The sequence below is a fragment of the Eublepharis macularius genome, chromosome 2 (assembly GCF_028583425.1).
Source record: "Eublepharis macularius isolate TG4126 chromosome 2, MPM_Emac_v1.0, whole genome shotgun sequence".
NCBI classification, from domain to species: domain Eukaryota; kingdom Metazoa; phylum Chordata; class Lepidosauria; order Squamata; family Eublepharidae; genus Eublepharis; species Eublepharis macularius.
In genome coordinates this window covers 9,878,777-9,900,729 of record NC_072791.1, presented here as the reverse complement: position 1 = coordinate 9,900,729, position 21,953 = coordinate 9,878,777, and the positions used below count along the sequence as shown (strand labels likewise).

The following is a 21,953-nucleotide window of genomic DNA, read 5'->3' as shown; positions in this document are numbered from 1 at the left end:
GGTTGGTCCATTAAGAGCAGTGAATGGAAAATAAGGTCTTTCTGTGCTTGGTTTATTCTTTGGTTGCCCCTTCTGGTTTCAGCACCCGTCGCTCATCAGCTCCTACATGGCACAACCCCTGCTCATTTAATAATAACCAGGACATAATCTTTCAGGGAGGTTTACAGACCTCAGTCCATCTCTGCAGCATTAAAGCAGATCTCTTTATAATGTAACAACAGTGTGCTTATTCTGCTGCGAAATTCATTTGCAACTGCATGGCTCAGGTTTTGTTAATCTGGCAGGCACTCTTGTTTGTAGCCACTATAGATTTCTTGAAGGACTGCCCACTCCACATTCACTGTGTTCCATTGCTTCTCTCTTTGCACTGCTGTGAAGTTGTCCCTTGAACAAAGATGAGCATCATGTTCTGTCTTACCCTTTTGCAGGCAGTATCACCCCCCCCCCCTTTAGCTGAAGAGTCAAATATTTATTTTGACTACCTTCACTTTGGCAGTGGATCCATTTTTAAGAATTAAACTATGAAGTCAGGTTTTGAAGTTTGCTTCATACTGCTTAGCTCATCTCTTTCTAATAGTATGCTGCTTTCCCTATTGCTTTCACTATCTGTTTCTAATAGTATGCTGCCTTCACTATTGCTTTCACTATCTGTTTCTAATAGTATGCTGCCTTCACTATTGCTTTCACTGTCTATTTCTAATAGTATGCTGCTTTCACTATTGCTTTCACTATCTGTTTCTAATAGTATGCTGCCTTCACTATTGCTTTCACTATCTGTTTCTAATAGTATGCTGCCTTCACTATTGCTTTCACTATCTGTTTCTAATAGTATGCTGCCTTCACTATTGCTTTCACTATCTGTTTCTAATAGTATGCTGCTTTCACTATTGCTTTCACTATCTGTTTCTAATAGTATGCTGCTTTCACTATTGCTTTCACTATCTGTTTCTAATAGTATGCTGCTTTCACTATTGCTTTCACTGTCTGTTTCTAATAGTATGCTGCTTTCACTATTGCTTTCACTGTCCGTTTCTAATAGTATGCTGCTTTCACTATTGCTTTCACTATCTGTTTCTAATAGTATGCTGCTTTCACTATTGCTTTCACTATCTGTTTCTAATAGTATGCTGCCTTCACTATTGCTTTCACTATCTGTTTCTAATAGTATGCTGCTTTCACTATTGCTTTCACTATCTGTTTCTAATAGTATGCTGCCTTCACTATTGCTTTCACTATCTGTTTCTAATAGTATGCTGCCTTCACTATTGCTTTCACTATCTGTTTCTAATAGTATGCTGCCTTCACTATTGCTTTCACTATCTGTTTCTAATAGTATGCTGCTTTCACTATTGCTTTCACTATCTGTTTCTAATAGTATGCTACCTTCACTATTGCTTTCACTGTCTGTTTCTAACAGTATGCTGCTTTCACTGCACCAAACTGGAATCCTCACCCACCTCACAGGGTGTTTTGTTGTGGGGATAATAAAGACAGTTTTGTGTAGTGGTTAAGAGCACGGGACTCTAATCTGGAGAGCCGGGTTTGATTCCCCACTCCTCTCTCAGCCCCACCCACCTCACAGGGTGATTGTTGTGGGGTAATAATAACACTTTGTAAACCGCTCTGAGTGGGTGTTAAGTCATCTTGAAGGGCGGTATATAAATCGAATGTTGTTGTTGTTGTTGTTGTTGTTATTATTATTATTATTATAGTTTGTAAACTGCTCCGAGTGGGCATTAAGTTGACCTGAAGGGCGGTATATAAATCGAATGTTGTTGTTATCATCATCATCATTTCCTTTACCGTCCTATAGCTATCCTGCTCAAACATGTGCCACCAGGGCAGTGCCAGCAAGAAAGAATAATCCAGGAACTGCATTCTTGTCTGCACATTGGGTTGTTCTGGAGAGCCAGTGTGGTGAAACAGAGTGTCAGACTTAGGACTAGGCTCTGGGAGACCCAGGTTTGAATTCCCACTCTGCCATGGAAGCTTGCTGAATGACCTTGGGCTAGTCACATACTCTCAGCTTAATCTTAACTCTCAGGGTTATTGTGAGGGTAAGATGGCGGAGAAGAGACTGATGTAAACTGATTTGGCTCCCCAGTGGAAGCAAATGAATTTTGCTTCCAACTGGGGGCTGATTCACATTCTTCAATGCCTGTGGTTGCAGACGGAAAGGTCTCCCATAGGCTAGGGAATCTATGCAGCAAGCCAAGCCCCTGCTTGTATTACATGCATTTGTCTAAATGCATATACGATTTGTATGCCAGTTCCACATGGCCCTGCTGGCAACACTGCATGCATTCAAAGTGACTCGTGTGATAAAAAAAACTACAGGGATCTGCAGGACAGGGAAGGACTTGGTAGGGACACTTGTTGTTAACCTCCTAGCTGTGTGGGTGGCCTGAGGGGTGGGTGCTATAAGGGGTCCCGGCGGCAGGACTTGTGAGTGGCACTTGTTGCGGGGGGGGGGCATATTTGTTTTTGACTCCTGCCTGGCTCTCCTGCACTGTGCTGCTGCCTGCTCCCTGGCTCATTAGGCTGCAAGCAAAGCTGCTGCTGGAGCAATGGCAGGAATCGAGCCTCTGTGGCCCTCCTCTTGTGATGGTTTCAAGGCATTGGTCTGGATCCACTGGGGGGGAGCGCAACAGAATTGGGGGTCCCCTTAAGGGATCTGGGGTGAAGCCGAAGGATACATGCCTGAGTGGGCCATTGTAAGCTTTGCTCTGGGTGGTTGGGGCCATCTGGCTACACCGTGATGGCTGTAAATCACCTGCCATCCCACGGTGTCCAGCAGACTTGCTGGGGGGTGTTCACATCGAACGGTGGTGCGTCCTTTGATGTAGTGGATCCGTTGCCGTATTTCTTGTCAATGCTCCGATGGCTGTAATCAATAAAGTTGTGGCCCATTACATCCAATAACGCTGTGTGCTGTGTATTCTTTGCTGGGGGCACAGCCTCATCATTGCCCATAGGGGTGCAAAGGAAGCTCTGCACCTTACCGGCGGGCACGATTGCACCAGGGGTGAGGCTGGGCAGAGGCAACAGAAGAGTGAAGGGCACAGAAGGAGGAGCAAAGGCACAAAATGCACTGGGGATTAAATATATAAAGTGAGTGGCTCTGTGTTATCTTTTGGTTGTGTAACACAGGGCCGCCCCTGTGCCCTAGGTGTTCCTTGTTTCCTTCCCCTTCCATTGTTGATTTCTTGGGTGTGGGACTGGTTTCAGGACAGTAGAAGTGCAGGGTTTTAATTAGGAAAGGACTGGGGGTGGGGAGAGAGACAGAGTCTTCAAAGGACCAGTGTATAACTGGTTCGTCACAAGTTGCTCCAGGTTTTTTTCCTTGTTAAATTTATAGCAGTTAAATGACAAACTGTGTGAGAGCATCCATTGTTTACCCATTTGTTTGGTAGTTATAAACAAAGTAGGGAACTTTATCATAATTTGAAAAGTAGTATTTGTATATTGTCGAAGGCTTTCACGGCCGGAGAACGATGGTTGTGGGTTTTCCGGGCTGTATTGCCGTGGTCTTGGCATTGTAGTTCTACAATGCCAAGACCACGGCAATACAGCCCGGAAAACCCACAACAACCATAGTATTTGTATAGTACTGTTGGAGGCACACTGAGTGTAAATCCTTACAAACGAGGGGCCGAGGCAGCTTGCATTGTCAGAGTAACCTAGTGAGTTCATGCCTGAGTAAGACTTGAACCAAAAACATTTACCTGCCTGGCTGCTGCACCATACTGGCGTAATAACCCCTGATATCTCCTGCGCAATGAGAAGTTACCACTATGAAAGCACTAATAATCTTATATGTTAAGCTGGCACTGCTAACTTTGATTGTGCTGAACTTCTGAAAAGTCAAAGCAAGGATGAGGAAATAACAGTGGCAGAGGACTTGAAGGACTAGCCCTGTCCCTGGAGCAGAGGCAGTTGAGCACTGCCCCAGTCCCTCTGCTCCACTGGGGCTGTGTCCTGCCAGCATTCACCCAGCTTTCTTCCCCACTCTCCAGCTGGAACAATCAATAGCACTTTCATCAAATGTGTTCCCCCGCCCCCAGAAAATTATTTAAAGGTAGATCTTCCCACTGACCGTGGAAGTTGAAGATGGCTTCTACAGAAAACTGACCTACAAGGGACAGGCAGCCTTTTTTAAAAAAGAGACAAGGAAAACACAGCTATGTACCTTTCCGTCAAAATAATACTTCTTTACAAATTAATTGCACAGTACCTGTCTAAAAGAACAGCCTTGCACGTCTTACTGAAGGCAGATAGCAGAGGGGGTGTCTGCAGCTCTGGCGGGGGGGCGTCGATAACTCTGGGCCTGCAGCTGAAGTAAAGATCTGTGCTGGGGCCTAGTGGGAAGCTCAACTGGAGGGTTGCACCCTGGGGTGGCCCTGGGAGGATTTGAGGTGTTAAGCAGGATCATAACAGACAAGGAAAAAACCCAGCATTTCAGACAAAGTACTTTTATTTATAGAGGCATATTTATAGATACATACTTACGATATAAAAATCTCAGGCATAACATTAAATGAGACCATTGTGCCTGCTGGCTGTCAGCCAACTCCTGTAAAGTTTGATTCCTCTTTGCTATATGCTGCTTTTGAAGAGCCTGTGGAAGAAACTGAGGTTCTGGAATTTTATCCTCATCACAGGGTTAGCAGTATAAAATAACTCTTCTTCACTTGCTGTTGGAAGCCATTGCAAGAGGGAATGTTTAAAATTATGAATGCCCCCCTTGCCATCGTGCAGTCATCACAAACCCCCCAAGATTTGCCCCCATTAAGAATTACCGACCTAAACAAATATTCCAATATTGCCAAATTTCCCCATAATTTCACCCTCCCCTACAAAATAACCACTGGGAGCCAATGAATAATTGTGTGATTGGTGATGGCACATGCTTGTTAATGAGTCTGTTTTATGTTTTGCTTTTTTAATTGATTCTTTGACACCTTACCTTTAATTGAAAACACAAACTTAAAGGATTTACCTGCAAGAAGTTGTTTTACTACCTGTATCAGACACAGATACAGAAGCTATCTAAATGGACAAAACTTGCACATGTGAAACTTGGGAGTGAATGGTTTTGATGGAATAAGACTGAGCGACATGAACTGTTTGGAAGCATATGATAGCCAGTTACCTATCATTCCAAACTAAGGGCAGCAGCTTGGATCTTTTTGGGAGGAAGAATGTTTGTATAAATCCACCTAGTGGAAAATAGAAAATAGAGTGCTAAAAGAAATCTAGATGCCAGTTTATGAAGCAGAGATGGGCCTCCAGTCTTTCTCAAATCTCACTAGTTCCAGATACCTTTAAAACACACTTTAACTTTTCCAGTTGATATAACTGGCATTCATCTCTACTTGGTTACACGCAGGTGTGACTTCAGTACAAATATTTGTGATAAGTTAAGTGGTGACTATCTGGAAAACTTTCAGTAGATCAGATTTAGCATGAATAAACATGGTGCATATTTTTCTAATAGTAAAAAGCAGATTGAATTTTATCTCTTTTTATTTAAAACATTTTATGCTGCTTTTCCACTAAACTTAAGGCCCTCAAGATGGCTAATCAAAGCATTTGAAAGTATGCTCGCGCTCTCTCTCATATACACACACACAGAAAAATAACAGTTAAACACATAAATGGGAAGGAGGGTTAGTGAGGGAACACCAAACAAAACATAAATGTCTTCACCTGCTGGTGGAAAACAATGAAAGAGGGTGACAGACAAATCTTCATGGGGTGCAAATTCCATGATTTTGGTGCTACAACCAAAAAGACCCTTTCTCAGGTTGTCTCAGATGACAAAGCAGGGCCCCTCAGGGTGACTATAATGATCAGATAGATTCATGTGCGAGTAGACTGTCCTTAAAGCATGCTGGTCCGAAGCTGTGTAGGGCTGTAAAGGTCAATAAATTGCCTTGAATTGGACCCAGAAGCAAATTTGGAGCCAGTATAGGTGGAACACAACTGGAGTGATGATATCTGGGGACTAAAAAAAATTAAACAACCCTATTCCAACAAAGCTTAACATTCATTGACATCCCTTTCAATTTCATGGTCGCTTTCTGTAGAAGTGCTTCCAATGTACACTGGTTCCAGTTCAGATCGAAGTGAATCTGGTTCAGAACTGCTTGAGCCAAATTCTCTCTCACTAAATGGTGGTTCTGCCTGCAGTGAGTATATGGGCAACTCGCTGCATTTCATTCGCTTTGCCAGTTGTGTGTAAGACTCATTCTTGGAGGACAACGAAAGATTTTGAGAAATACAAAGCAACTTAGCAGTGTGGCTGTTTGTTGGCCTGTTCCACTTTTGTGTGTTGACTGAGCTGAAAGCCTTCCAGTTGTGTTCATGCGAAATGACTGGCGGGATACTTAGGATCCTCACAGCAATTGTGGACAGTTGTCGGGTGTTACAGTATCCCTTCCACCATGTGAGGGGAGACACGTTCTCAGCAACTTGCCAAATGATGTCTTTGCTCCAAAGTTTTTCTTTGGCACGATATTCCGCAAGGTCTGTCATTACAGTTAATTCATTGAGGTTGTGCGTGTTCTTAGCAATTTCCATAATCGTATCGAGAGCAGTGGATAATTCATCTTCTGATAAACATTGTGCTTTTTGTCGGGGATCCAACAGGTTTGCCGCCAGGTGAACTGGATGAGAGCAAAATTCGGACCTTCTAGTAAACATCTGTTTTACTGCTGCTGCTTCATTTTTGGATAGAGGTGAAGAAGGCAAGAGTCCAATTAAGTCTGCATTCAGTTTTTTTAATATCCCTGTAATACTTGAAAGGTTTGCTTCTCCTTTGAGTTTCTCGAGAGCTGCTGAAATTGGTAGCAGCAAATTGAATGCTCCTTCAGCTTGAACCCAGAATGCGTCATTGTCAAGAATCTGCTTACGAATATTCACAGGAATAATGTGAGATAAAGTGTCACCTGTTAAAGCACTTTGTAAACAGTCCTTTAAATGCAGCAAGCTCTCGAAACACTTGGCAACTGAGCCCCATTTAGTTTCAACAGGCAGTGAAAGTGCACTTTCCTTCCCTTGCATCTCCCTCTGTAGTGTCTTCAGTGTCTGATTAGCAACACGATTGTTGAACACTTTCACAACTGCTTTACAGTTGGCCACTATAGTTTTCATTGTATTCACACTTAGCATGTCTTCTGCCAGAAGGTTCAACCCGTGAGCAACGCAGCCAAAAATGATTAAATGAGGGTACCTTGCCTTTAAGATTTGCCATGCTGCCTTCATGTTACTCGCACTGTCTGTTACAAGGGCCAGCATCTTGGAAGAACCTGCACTTTGGATCTCTTCGCTCAGTAAATTGGCTATGTAGTCACTTGTATGATGACAAGGTTTGGTAGCGATAGCTTTCAGAAAGACTGGTTTGGGTGTTGCACACATAATACTCAGTAAAGACTTTCCTTGTGTATTGGCCCATCCATCTGCCATCAGCGTCAGTGATTCTGCTTGCCCAAGCCTTTGAACGACCATGGTTTGAATTCTGCCATGCTCTCGGTCTAAAAGAGAATGTGACAAACGATAACGCGATGGCAGATTATACGACGGGCAAATGAGTTTGTAATGCTCCTTCCAGTATTGATTTTCTGTTATGGAAAGGGGCGTGCCACTTGCAAATATAGCTCGAGCCAGTGTCTCATCTGCTTTTTCTTTGACTTCTTTTGACATTTTGTCTGCATGCTTTGAGAAAATGCTTGGTTGTCTTGAACAGCTACCCACAGCTTGCAAATCTTCTTTTGACACTAATCTTGAAAAGGAAGGTGCTGTCGGTCTTTCAGTTGGTCCTTGCAGCTCAACCCTTTCAATTTTTACATTTGGCAGATCTGCTGTTCTGCTGGAGTTACTAAGTTCCTGAAGCAAAAGAGAGGAAAGATAGCTTATAATCTTGGTATCATTATTATTGTCATTATTGTTATCGATATTATTTTAGTTTCATTTATAGTTTACCTTTCTCACTGGGACTCAAGGAGGATAAAAAACATGTTAAAACATTTGAATCAAACACCAAAGATTCCTGGTAAAACAGAATAACGGAACAGGGCTGCGCAATACAAAATATGATAAACCAATTCAGTTGTAACAGCAAAGAAGCTTAAAATATCGCAGTGGGGGTGGGATTGAAGAACTGTGTCTAAGGCAACAAAACAATGTACCCCTTCCAAAAGCTGCCTCCTGAGCTGACCCAATATACTAGAGTTCTGGTCCTTTTATAAGAATGCTGTCCTGCATAATTCTGTTTTGCACATTCTGTGAAATGACATAAACAAGGGGGACCTTTCCGATAGCATCAGACAGACTGTTCCGCAACGTGGAAGCCACCCCAGCCTGTTCTGTTTACTATATTGATGTGTTTACTTACATATGACTGCTGAAATAGCCTCTTCGCAGATGCTGTTTCACCCCTTGGTAGTAGCTTCCTGTACAAGGACTGTATTTCTTCTGGACAGTTTCTGCAAGTTGTCAAGTGTCTCTTCATCCTTGTAGCATTATTTGCATACGTCTGTCCACAGTATTTGCATATGCCAACTATCTTCCTCCCGTCAACGATTTCAGTGTAGTGATGCCACACAAAACTTTTCTGATTAGGCATTTGGACTACTTCACAACCAACCGAAAAAGCACAGAATGCTTCCTTTAAAAACTTAACAGGCTTCGGGGCTGGCACTTCCAACCTCTGCAGCTCTAAAACAGAGAAATGAGAGGCTTCTTTGTGTGTGTGTGTGTTAGCATTTGCCTCCGTGGTGATGTAGGACGGAAAACTTTCCATGGAAAAATATAGTCATGGAAAATTTTCCACTGCACAAAAAATTCCACCCCTCCCATCACTGGTTACGCATAGCAGGCTACGCATCTGTGTAGGTGCACTTTCAAATACTGTTCAAGAGACTCCCCAGCGCGATTGTGTTACATAACCAGCATGTAATTAGCACATTGACACGAGCAGCAGTGTAGACAGCTGCACCAACATTCAAGGAACCTAAGCAGCCATTGTTTTCTTGAGAAATGTGTTTAAGATTAATACTCTTTTCTTCTTAACTAAAATTTTTGAATGCCATGATTTTTTTAAAAATCCCCAGATAGTTCTACTACTGATTCATTAGTACACACTGGGCAAATTACTTATCTGATGTCAGCTTTTCTGATCATATACTTGCCTGGAGCGTTGAAACAGCTTTGGAAGAGTGCTAATTAAACCAGTTTACTTAGGTTCACCTGTTTGCTGATTGCTTAGATCGCCCCGCGCGCCTTTGACACCTCTGCGGTTTCTGTCATGTTGAAAAATGCCAGTATTCTACTTATTAACCCCCACACCCTCTATTCTACTTATTAAACCCCACACCCTCTGGTGCCTCAAACTGGCATATCAAACAAAGTACATTTTTGTGGTGTGTGTATTCTTGTGCTTTTGTGCATATGTGCATGTAAAGCTATTTATATGCTGACGTGAATCAGCTTTGGGTTTATAAAAATCATTGCTCTTTTTTTGAAGGGAGGTGATATAAATATTAGAGGATCGGATCAAGGAAAATTTGAGAGAATGTGTTCCAGCAGAAGTATGACATGTAGTGTTTCCCCCATGCCATTCTCATGTTTCTAAATTTTATTTCTCAAGTAATACGGACTACAAACTTGTTTAAAAATAGACCACCCTGTTCTTAGGATGCCAAATTCTAGGCTTGTCATGTTGTCCTGTGAATTTAACAAATACAACTCTTCAGGGCTTTTTTTCTGGGAAAAGAGGTGGTAGAACTGTGGAGGAACTCAGGACCGCACTTTGGGTCAGCTGGAACAAGGGGGGAGTTTTTCAAAATTTAAATTGCCCTTGGCAAAAACGGTCACATGGCCGGTGGCCCCGCCCCCTGATCTCCAGACAAAGGGGAGTTTAGATTGCCCTCCGCGCAGCAGGGCAATCTAAACTCCCCTCAGTCTGGAGATCAGGGGGCGGAGCCACCGGCCATGTGACCGTTTTCAAGAGGTGCCAGAACTCCGTTCCACCGCGTTCCAGCTGAAAAAAAGCCCTGCAACTCTTAGTAGTAGGGCAGCTGAACCAGAGGAATGTCAGAATTTTTCTTCTTCTATTCCGTTTTTCTCATTTATAATCTGCAATTTTTGTTGAGACCTGGCAGATTGCAGGATATGAACAGTGCATTCAAACAGCATAAAACAACCAGTGAGCAATGCAACAGGACTAGAGTTAGAGAACAATGTAAACAGCATACTATCTAAAGACTGTATACTATAACCAATACTGAAAGTGGATCTCAAGGTAAAGGTAGTGCAGTAAAAATAGGAGATATCTACTGTAATCATGGCAGATGTCTATAATTGGATTCCATTATAAAGGTTCCCCTCCTTGGCTGTTCTGTTTTACTACAGCTCTAATCTCATTTTTAAAATGTCCTCTTGAATATTACTGTTTCGTGCACACTGCGAGTTGACAGAAATGTAAGCGCCTTCCTGACCTCCTCACTGGGCTGTTCCACAAAGTAGGAGCCACCACTGTGAATGAATGTGAACTTTTACCATCTAAGTGGAGTAAGTAAGTTGGTCTATCAGATTGCTATAAGGCAAAATAGTAGAATGGATCCTCTGATACAGGGGTCCTCAAACTTCTTAAACAGGGGGCCAGTTCACTGTCCCTCAGATCGTTGGCGGGCCGGACTAAAAAAAAACTATGAACAAATTCCTATGCACACTGCACATATCTTATTTTGAAGTAAAAAAACAAAACGGGAACAAATACAATATTTAAAATGAAGAACAAGTAAAGTTAAATCAACAAATTTACCAGGATTTCAATGGGAACTGTGAGCCTGCTTTTGGCTAATGAGATGGTCAACCAACTTTTTTAAAAAAAGGCTCTCCTAACTTCAAAAAAAAGAGGCTCTCCTAACTTCAAAAAAAAGGCGCCCCCTATCTGCAAAAAAAAGACCTCCTAACTTCAGAAAAAAAGGCCCCCCCTTAACCGCAAAAAAAGATCACACCCGAGACTGAGAGGAGGAGTCGAGAGACAGAGAGAAGGAGGGGAGTCGGAGAGTGCGGCGCACATTCCACACATGCGCACTGTGGGCCCGGGACGAGTTGGCTGCTAAGCAGGACAGGCAGTGGCGGCAAAAACACCCGGCGGGCCAGATAGATGTCCTCGGCGGGCCGCATGAGGCCCGCGGGCCGTAGTTTGAGGACCCCTGCTCTGATACAAAGGCAGCTAGTCATTGAATACCAGGTGCTGGGGGAAAAGATGGAAGGCCGCCTTCACCCTGCCCTGTTGGTTAGCATCCACAATAAATCGTGAGCTAGATGGACAGTTATTCTGAATTTTTACTGGAAACATTACTTTTCTTATGCAGGAACTGCAGGGACTTTAACTGGCAACCCTTGAACTGAGATATTCGTTGTTCTTTGTGATGAACCACTGTGACTGCAACTGCCATGCAGCTCTGGAGACTGCAGGGAACTCTGCATCTGAGGCCCTGTCATGCAAATAGCGGAACTGTTTTGCTGAAAGCAGGAAGTGCTACAAAAGCCCTAAGGAAGCTTTCTCTCTGGTCAGCAGTCTTACTGCTGGTCTGGCATGTAGATAATTCCTTCTGCATTTCTGATTTTTGACCCTTGCCTTTTGACGACTTTTTCTCTTAGTTTCTGATATTTGACTTTTAAGTCCCCTCTGGAGGACACAGCTTCTGCTTGTCTGTTTGGCTTAACCTGGTTGCTGGGTCTGTAATATGGATTCTTGAAACACCACTTTACCCATTCCTAATTCTTCATCCAGAGCTCCTTCTGGCTGCCTTGTACAGCATTGGCATTAACCGTAGCCCTACAGTTTATATAATGCAAATATATGTTTTGACAACTTCCATGATGTATTTATGGCTAAGCAGCTTGAACATTCACTGTGTATCAGTTTCCCTCTTCTTTGGTATACCCAGATACTTCAAAACCGCTGTAATATAGCAGTGTTGCAGAATTAACAAACCTGAAATTCTAGACCACTAGCAACAGAGCCTGTTTTTTTAAAAAAAGGGCCCTAGAAAACCCAGGAACGCTGGGCTTCCCGCTGCCACGGTGCCTTCCAGAGGGACTGCTGGCTCGCCTGGCCTTGCCCCCGTGGTGGAGCCCTCCAGAGGGGACGGGCCGGCTCACCTGGCATTCCTCCCATGACAGCACCCTCTGGAGGGACAGCCAGCTCGCCTGGAGTTCCCCCCGCGGTGGCACCCTCTGGAGGGATGGGACAGCTTGTCTGGCCATCTCGCCGTGGCGGTGTCCTCTGGAAGCCGCATTGGCCACGATGCACTTTTTATCCTGGTGCTCCTGTGCAGACACACCTGGAAAAAAAGTGTGTTGTTGCCAATGGATTGCCTTTTATATAGAAAGATTAAATGGTTTTTAAAAAACTATTCCAACCAGTCATTTCAACATAAAACAAGTGAGTTTTTAATCCCTTTGGTGTGGTATGTGTGTGTGTGTGGGGGGGGGGGGATGGACAGACAGTGAAACAAATGAGTTTGTTGCAGTTTGCTGTACAATGGCTCCATGGGACCTCACAAATTAATACTTCTCTCCCAAACCATGTGAAGGCCTGGAAAAATTCAGGGGAAGAGAACATTTTTTTTCCAAGGATGTTTTTTTTATTTTTCTTTCACAGAAGCTTGCTGGGTGATCTGGGTCATGTTTTCTCAGCCTTAACTACTTCACAGGGTTGTTGTGAGGATAAAATGCAGGAAAGGAGAATGATTTGAGCTTCTTTGGCTCCCCATCGGAGAGAAAGATGAGGTATAAAAGAACTAGCTAAATAAACCTGAGGATGGGGGGAAGGCAGATAAAAGAAGGGTTGGTTGGCGAGTGGGAAGGACAGAAGGAAGCAGGGAAAGGGGAGATGATGAGGAGGCTGCGAGGAGGAGAGCAAGAGGAACAGGATACATGGGAAATTGAAGCCACCTCTGGAAGTCCTTGTGGATTGCTTGCTTGTAATAATACAAAGAACAAGATTTTAAGGTGGTCTTTCTTGACGGTCACTCTGCAGAATAGATCAGAGCTACTTTACACATTTCTTTTAATGCTGAAGCTTAAAGTGCCAACTTGTACGTGAATTCAACAAACGGGCTTGACTTGTATAATAGATACTCTTCAGTAGTTCCTTGCTGAGTGCACGTTAGGTTGGCTAGGTTCCCTGCTGTGGCGGCCAGCCTCCCACCCTGGACCTCTGAAGGATGAAATGGCACTGCATGACACCACTCCTCTCAGCCCAGGTCCCCAGCTGTATTGTGGGGGATAATAATAACGCTGACTTAATTCACCACTCTGAGCGGACACTAATCTGTCCAGAAGGGACACTGTTGTTGTTGTTCCAGATTGCGATGACTTGCCATTTTCTGACCCCAGTATTGAGCTCATGTAACATAGTCCACGACTGCTAGCACTGTATTTTGACTGTTTGCCCTCAAAAGGCAGGTATTATTTTTTCCTATGCTGATGTTTTTTTCTGTTCCAGTGCATAAGTAAGCAATCAATAGGGACTTTTTTTGGCAAGACATTAAGTTCTTGTCCCTGTTCGCTTCTCACAAGAGATTTTCGGGGGAAGAGGGGGCAGCTTGTTCAAAAGTCTCTTTCAAGGAAGCTATCTAGAGAGTCTTTGGCCATCCATACAAAATCAATTTGTGTCAGATTCAATTTATAGTGTCTGGAAACTGTACAGTTATCTGATGGCTCTCTCGTTAGTAAACAATGCCAATGCTGGTGTGTGCTGTTCATCTACTGGGACTCAACACTGCTTGCATTAAAAAACAGCTACCTTGTTTGGTTGATATGGAGGCTCTGTTGTAGAGCTTATTCTAGTGCTTCATTTTATCTGCCTGGTTTCCAGCTGAGCTCAAGATCAAGGGATCTTCCCTGCTGCTCCTCCCCAGCGCTTTTTAACCCCAGGAAAGATTATAGCTTGCATGTTCTAATAGCTACGTGGGCTTGGTCAGCTACAGTGGAAGAGAGAACTTGTTCTTTTCTTTCTCTTCCCCCTCCCCATTGCAGCAGCCTGACTCATGCAACTGTTAACACATGCAAGCCCCTGCACCCTGGGAATAAATGTTCCCAGTTTTAGACAGGACTGTGGGGGGTGAAGGGGAGAGTGGGGGAGATATCAGACCATCTGCATCTTCCCCTGGCAAGTTTGCAGGATCCAAGCTTACGGCTGTATATTTATAAGCAATTGATCAGACTGTTCACTTAATACATATCGATTCTGTGATCTGTGTTCTCAGAATTACAGTATTATTCACAGAAACTAATACAGAATGGTTTAGGCTAGCTTCTATTGTTTATGATGTGCTATGAACAAATATAAGAGTGAGGAGTGCATGCTGTGTTACTTTAAGCATTTGTGGGGGAAACTGTCAGTATAGATTTTGCTCCAAAAAAACAATCTGTGTTCAAGTAAAGTAATTGTCTGAATAGCTAAAGTTTCCCTGGAAGTTTTCTCTGTAGCAATTTGCACCCTCAATAGACATGTATAGCTCTGGGATTAGTACAGTTTGGACTGCGGATGAAACGTTGCAGGTCTAAATGTTACCCTACATGCAGGGGTCATTTCGTAGAAAAAGAGCTGGAGGAACTCATTAGAATAACATTAGCATATGCCATGCCTTTCCCATCACCAGAAGTGTGTCATTGGCATAACTGATTTGCATATGCCACACCTTCTGACATCACCTATCCTGGGTGTTTTGGACCCAATCCTGGCCATTCAGGGCTGAAATTGGGCCCAAAATGGCAAAAGGGGGTGGAAAATGGCCAAAAAGGGGCCCAAAATGGTCAGGGTTGAGCCGCTGCTGAGCGGGAGAGTGATCCACCACCCATCAGAGGCCCGATCCAGGCTGTTTCAGCCCCATTCCAGGCCGAAACGGGCCCAAAATGGCCGAGTCAGGTTGGTGGGGCCACCTGACATGTGATCTCTTTGGGGAACTGCTGGAACTGTGTTCCTGCATGTTCCCCCTCAAAATGAGCCCTGCCTACATGTATACAAAGAGGGACCCATTATCTTCAGAAAACCAGTGCATTGGAGAGAGATGGCAGTTCTAGCCTACCTCATTCCCCAACAGAGCTGTGCCTTGTGGTTATTCTCATGGGTGGGTTGCCTATTGAGGAATGAGAACAGTTACATCGAAAACCACAAAGGAAATTCTGGGTCTGCGGAGCGTTTCCTTCTGAGATTCTGGTTTGTGGCTACAATGTCCAAATTGTGGCTCATAGATTTGTACGGGTGTGTTGGCAGTTGATACTGCCGCACAGTGGTCTCATGAATACTGTTGAATCCTTTTTATTTAAAATGGCAAACTGGGATCCTCTGTCATAAAGGTTTCTGAAAACTTAAATGTTTAGCTATAGTTGTAGCGAAAACCTTGGTCTAGGAATGGGCTTCACTTTTCATGAAAATTTGTATTTGTATGCAATATTTGTAGAGAAGAAGGTAGATCGGTGGAGTATAATAGGCTAGGACTGGGGGAGACCTTGATTCCAAACCCTACTCAGCCATGAAGCACTTTGGGTAATCTTGGTGGGTCACTTTCTCTCAACCTAAACTATTTCACAGTAATAGTTGTACTAGGGTATTGCAAGTGAATTAGGTATGCTCTGTGCTGACCCCACTTTATGTGGTTTTCTTGGTAGATAAAGTGACTTGAAACCAGACTTAACATGCTGACTGGTTACACAATTCCACGTGTCTCAAGATAGAGTACTCCCCAAGTTCACTGCATATCTGTTGTTGCAGATCCCACATTTGGCTCTCTCCCTCCCCCTCCCCTGCAGTGTAATTTATGTGACTGGATCAAACTATTCGTATCCAACGGAACTGAATGCTTAAACCCGTCATTCCCTAGGAAGCACCACAAGCATTTTTCTTCTTTATCATTAGGCCCTCAGCCTTCTGTCAAGGTTTGTCACCTTCTTGACTTGGCCAGCCAGTAGACATTGGGACAGAACAAAAGTGTCTTGGCCTCTGCATTGTCCACTGTCCGGCTGTCACTGTCAGTCCATGTGGCACAGGGACTCTCAAGGCAACCAAGGAATCCAGATGCCTTGAGGCTCACCTCTCCATCACAGATCAGGAAGTTCTGTTGCTGCAGATGTCAGTCCTCTCACAGGTAGTTTATATAGGAATCAACTCCAGTTAATACAATCCAGAGGTTACAAGAGTACAAGTCTTAATTACCAAAATAAGTCTTTTCTTATTAGTTATTGCTGTTGGCTTTCATTTAAGTAGACATATAGACAAATAATGAGTTGTGAAGAGAGTTGCAAGATACCTTTTGTCGTCTTTTTGCTTGTGAATTATTTCAGTGTTGCTTAGGTAACTTGCACCTCTGATGGGCCACACCAACAGCACTGCCTTCATTCCCAGAGAAAGAGACAGGTGGTAGTGGCCACTAGGAGAGGAAAGGAAAGGAAAGAGGTGGAAGAAGGGGTAGTGATGGCTACATTGGTGGCAGGGGACCAGCCACTTTGTCGAACAGAGTCACTATATCCACCCCAGGAAAGTGAGTTTTCCAGAAAACCATCAACATTTTCCAATGCCCTTAATAGAGCATGGTTTGATTTAGCACATTTGGAGAGGTGAGAATGCTGTCAGGTTGTAGCCGATTTATGGCAACCCCTGCTGGGATTTTCAAGGCAAGAGACTAACAGAGATGGCTTGCCATTGCCTGCCTCTGTGTAGAAGCCCTGGTCTTCTTTGGAGGCCTGCCATCCAATTACTAACCAAGCCCCTTCTTAGCTTCCGAGATCTGATGAGATTGGGTATGCCTGGCCTATCCAGGTCAGTGTTCAGCACATTTGCTTTAACCTATACTTAGTAAACAAAACTTAAAGTATCTCATATTATTTTTGTCCCAATAGCAACAATTGTTTGAATTTAAATATGGATTAGGAGACTTATATTTAAACAAATTCCAAGTTCAGTTGTAGAAATAATTTTTATTGGGTTAATACTTGTAAATTTTTAAACAATACTTGCTTTACAGTTCTTAAATTTAAACAAAACTGTGAAGTCACTGAAAACTGGACACACTAATTTTTGCACACCCAAGTAACGGTGGTGTTTTGTGTTGTGGACATGGTTGTCGACTCATTTATTTTGGCAGAACATAACACTTCCACAGAGGTCACAGGGGGCACCTAGTTTCACTGACATTCTCTATAGCATCACTTTCATTACTAGTATCCCTTCTATCATCTGAGGAGAGGTAGACATATAAATAAGAATACTAGCTCTGGCTGTGCAGGTCCAATTAAAACCCATCCATTGTATTCATAAGTGGATTTTTATTTGAATTTCTGGGCTATTATAGGCAGCTGTGGTTTTATGCCCACCCCATATTACTGGGAGTAATCACCTGAAAAATACCACTTACAACTTTGAAACTGCCAACCTTGCCTAATACTGTATCGGCAATGGTATCCCTTTATTGTTAATTTTATGAAACAATAACTCTTTAGAAATGGAAATTTTCTGTGGAAGAATAATACCTGGTCCGAAAAGATTCCTGGTTTGGAGATCATTAATTTAGTGACTTTCATGATTAACACTGGACCGCTTTTTGAAAGAGAAAAAGCTCTTGTCTATGATAAACAGCAGCAATTAGACAAGTAAGTGGCTAAAAGCTGCAGGTTTTTCAGATGTGGTAGTTCAGGGCCAATTGATCACTTAGCAATCTTAAACAAGAGGCAAAGAGAATTTATATGGCATGTCATTGATCCCATTATGATTTTCTCAGGGTAGGTGGAGAGCCTACAGAAAGCAGGCAGTCAAGGGAAGGACGAGCAGGGAAAGGTATGATAGAGGGACTCTATATTAGCTATGTAGTGCTATGTATCAAAATCTAACATTTCTGTATCATCATTATCTATACACTGACCCAGGATTCTGCTAGCAACTGTTGCCTGTGAGTTATCTTGCTTGAGCTGTTCAGGTTGGTTTCAAACCAAACTATCCAAGAACTAGGGAGTTAATGACGGCTGAAGCTCATATTTATTCACATATACTCAACAAATCTTTTATTTAAAATCCAGAGCTTCCAATTCTATTAAGGCAGCCAACAGACAGCACACAAACATTAAAACTAGACCCGTGCAACTAAGTGACAGATTTTCCAACATAGAGATCTCTGAAAAATTTCAAGCCCTTTGGGTGAGGGGATAGATTTTTGGGGGGAGGGTGAACCCTAAACTTTACTGTCTTAACAGCATAAGGCCATGTAAATCCCCAAGCACTTCACTGCATCACCTCAAGTTATGAGTTAAAGGTACTTTATTGATGAGGTATACCAGTATCAAGATATTCAGACAGGAGCATTGACAGAAGTGACGCAGGGTGGCAAAGCAAGATTAATTATAGGGTGATGTTCCCGCCCCTGGGAAAGAAAGTCAGTAAGGATTTCGGTGTGAAGGGTCGGATCTCGGACAGGAGGGGGAAGAGGGAGGACAGGCTCATCCCAGTCCTTAGGAAGGGTGATACGACTTCAACTGGAACTTCAAGGCCACGTTCTCAAGCCATCTGGGAAATAGTAACCAAACAACTGCAAGATAAGCAGCTAACAGCCAAACAAGCAAACATGTTCCCTTTGTATATTCTCAGAGGTTCAGAACACTGTGCACCGAGACAAACATGGGGTGTATCTGACATAAGGTATAAAATTTATAATTTAGTCAGCACCCGCAATTATACTATTTGGCATGTTTATGAAATTTAACAGTCTAAATTTCTCAGTATTCTATAAGCAGTGTTGCAACTGGAGCTGATAGTAGAGAGAGAATTGCAAACTGTTGCACCCATCCTTCCTTAACCCATGAATAAGAAATAATAAAAGCTTTAAAAATGAAAACATTTTGTAATAAACAAAGGGAAATATATTATTTGGACGGTCTCGTATAGTCGAACTAGGAATAACAGTCTATTTGGATATCGAGTCAAACTTTATAAGCACTGATTTCTTCAATAGCGTCTTATCATACACATATATGCTGTAGCATAGTTGTTAAGTGGTTGGGTTGCAAATCAGCACTCTGCTAGTTTGACTCCAATGTGGCCTTGAGTAAGCTACTCCTCTCAGCCCCACCTGTATGGTAGGGATAATAATTACACTGACTTTGTTCACCACTCTAAATGGGCATAATCTTGCCAGAAGGGTGGTATATAAGCACACTGTTGTTGTTGTTATATTAACGGTAGACAGACTTAGTTGCATATTAAAAAATAAACATATCCTTGAAAATATGTTGTTTATGCCTATAATATACACATAATCTCATGCTATAGATTGGTTTGCATTAAAAAACAATCATGCTTCGTTCAGTCCATAAGAAGACATTTCCTGGGTGTTTTTAATGCTCCAAAGTACCTTTTCCCATCTTGCTTGGCCCCACTGTTTGTGCCTGCTGCAGCTGTTCCTGTGCTGCTTACTTCCCCATAGTTGTATGTTTGATTCCGCCCAGGGACAAGGAAGCAAATAAGATGATGTAGCTAATAAGATCTGGTTGCCAAGGATAGTGCTGAGGTCAGGTGAGGGCCCTTTAAACAAACGAGTTCTTTTCATGAGTTCTGAAAAAGTATCTGAACAAGGAGTCGTTCTTTTGGCGCTGCCAGAATGTTCGCAGAACAGAGTGAGTAGTTTGCATTAGCCTGACTTTGCAGTAATTACTGAATCTTCTTGTTCTGCAGTGTTAAATTGGAAAGAGGCCTAGGTGCCCGAGAAGCATTCATATACAGCTGAGATTTTGTCATGTGCTTTGTCTTGCTCATATAAATCATGACTTTTCTGTTTGCAAGATGGCCAGGTATGTGATAAAACAAAGAATAGACGGGGAGCCCTGAACTTTAAAAAAAAATGAACTGCTTCTAATATCCTGCTTGAGATGGGCTTCCTTCTCAGCACTCAAGAAGCCCGCGAGGTTTTCATTGATAAAGGTTACTAGAAAATTGCGCTTAACAGCTGTATTGGCAACACAGAACAATTTCACTTCCCAGATTTATTGAAGCCATGTAATATAGCAGTGATCTGGTAAATTAATTTTAGATGTGTATGTATGAGAAAGAAAGCAATGTTAACAAAGTGGCAGTCTTGATGAAATCCCAAGGTTATCCCACACACACAACATGGATATATTTTTTCCAACGTCCAGAATTGTCCATTCCAGCTTGTGAACAATACATATGCTTCTCCATCCCTACTTTGTGTGAGAGCATCTTTGCTTGAGGCCAGTTGTTTTTCCATTGCCTTGGTGGTCAGAGACCTGCACTGATGCCGCTACCAGGGTAACCTGAGAAATCCAGGATCATGTGAGATGGTGGAACTCGTACTATATCGATCCTCCTCAGTTTTCTGAGGTTAATGCTGATGTAGGAAGGAATTACGATAGCCTATGACTTCTCTCATTGGCTTAGGGGCATGGAAAAGAATATTGTGACAATGACTCCCATGCTACTAAGGTAGCATGAGGATTGTGTGTGTATGTGTGTACATGTTTCTCATAGACAACACTTGCAAACGTCAGTTGCAGCCTTACTTGGCGACTTCTGGTAGCTGAAGGAAGTAGATCCGTAGTATGCCTTTTAACATTTGTCTTGGGAGTCAGAGGAGAAGGCTCTTTGAAACAAAAAAGTATGCTGAATTGCCTGCTTACTAAAACTTTGATATAAACTCATGAAAAACAGTACAGAAATGTAGCCCCTTCATCTATGCAAAATGATATTATATTTAAAATCTGGGTACAAGATAAAATGGTAAGTTAACATTCTAAGGCAGAGAATGTGGTTTAGAATTTTTTACCAGGCTTTACAGAGTTGGCTTGTTTGTCAGTTGGATTTATGTTTGAGGTGCCCCTGCACTCCTCTCAAACTAATTAGGAGGAAAATCCATGCTAATAACTTAGGCAGCAAAGCTAAAAATAACTTATTAGAAATAATCTGCTCCAGTTTTTTCCCCAGAGAAAAAATGAGCCCGATTTGCTTTAACAATAACCATTCATGTTAGTAGTCCCAAATTACCGTTTTGTGAGGTGGGCAGGATTACGAATGGGAATGGGAGAATGTTTTGTTGCATTTGCTTGAGGTTTATTCAAAATGTGTTCCCAATTTTTCAGTTTTCGTTTTTCGGTTACATTCTATGTATTTTTGATTACAGGAATGTTTGAAGCAGCTTTGCCATAGAGTCTGGAGTGTGTAATAAACATGTCGCTCCTGCTTAGCTGCCTGATTCGAAGTAGCCATCTTAGCCCTGCCTATGCAAAGTTGCTAAATCCATGCAGATGCACCATTGTACTAACAATTCTCAGTTCTTTGGGGGCTAATCTTTATTACTGACTTATTTGCAGAATTTCCCAGGTGCTCTCTCTCCTTGCTCTCAGCAAACTTATGTGTTGTATTTGTTACTTTTTTTCTGCTCCCCCCTCCTCTTTGGACTTAGGACACTCTTACAGTCTCTTAAAATCATCAGCACAGCCCATCTCCCAGCCAGGAGGAAAGGGCTGGGGGAAGAAAGAGGGGAAAGGTTGCTTTCATTTAGGTGCTTTCACAGTGCAATTCCACCCTCCCCACCACCCCTTTTCAGGATAGTAACATGCTCATTAATCACTTCGATCCTGCTTTTCAAAAGAAGCAAATACAAGTCAAATCATACTACAAAATCTATTAATTTTTGTACATAGTAAAGACTGCAAAGTGATACCCCTTGAACACTTTTAGTGGGTGCAATTAACAGCAGGGAGAGAGCGACTAGCCCAATGGGGAGATTTCTGTTCCCCCCAAGGAGACTCTCCTTCTCCCCAGGATTAAGTTCCCCTCATTGCTCGCCTCTCTCCTTTCCTGTTCCTGTCTCCCCAAAGGACATCCACTCCCCCCAAATTTAACCTCCTCTCATAGATTGTCTCTGTCC

The 21,953-nt window shown here is 42.8% G+C and overlaps 1 protein-coding gene across 1 annotated transcript in view; it reads left to right on the top strand.

Moving 5' to 3' along the window:
- Positions 1-21,953, top strand: part of PELI2 (pellino E3 ubiquitin protein ligase family member 2) — a 126,070-nt gene that overhangs the window by 75,907 nt on the left and 28,210 nt on the right. The window lies entirely within an intron of this gene.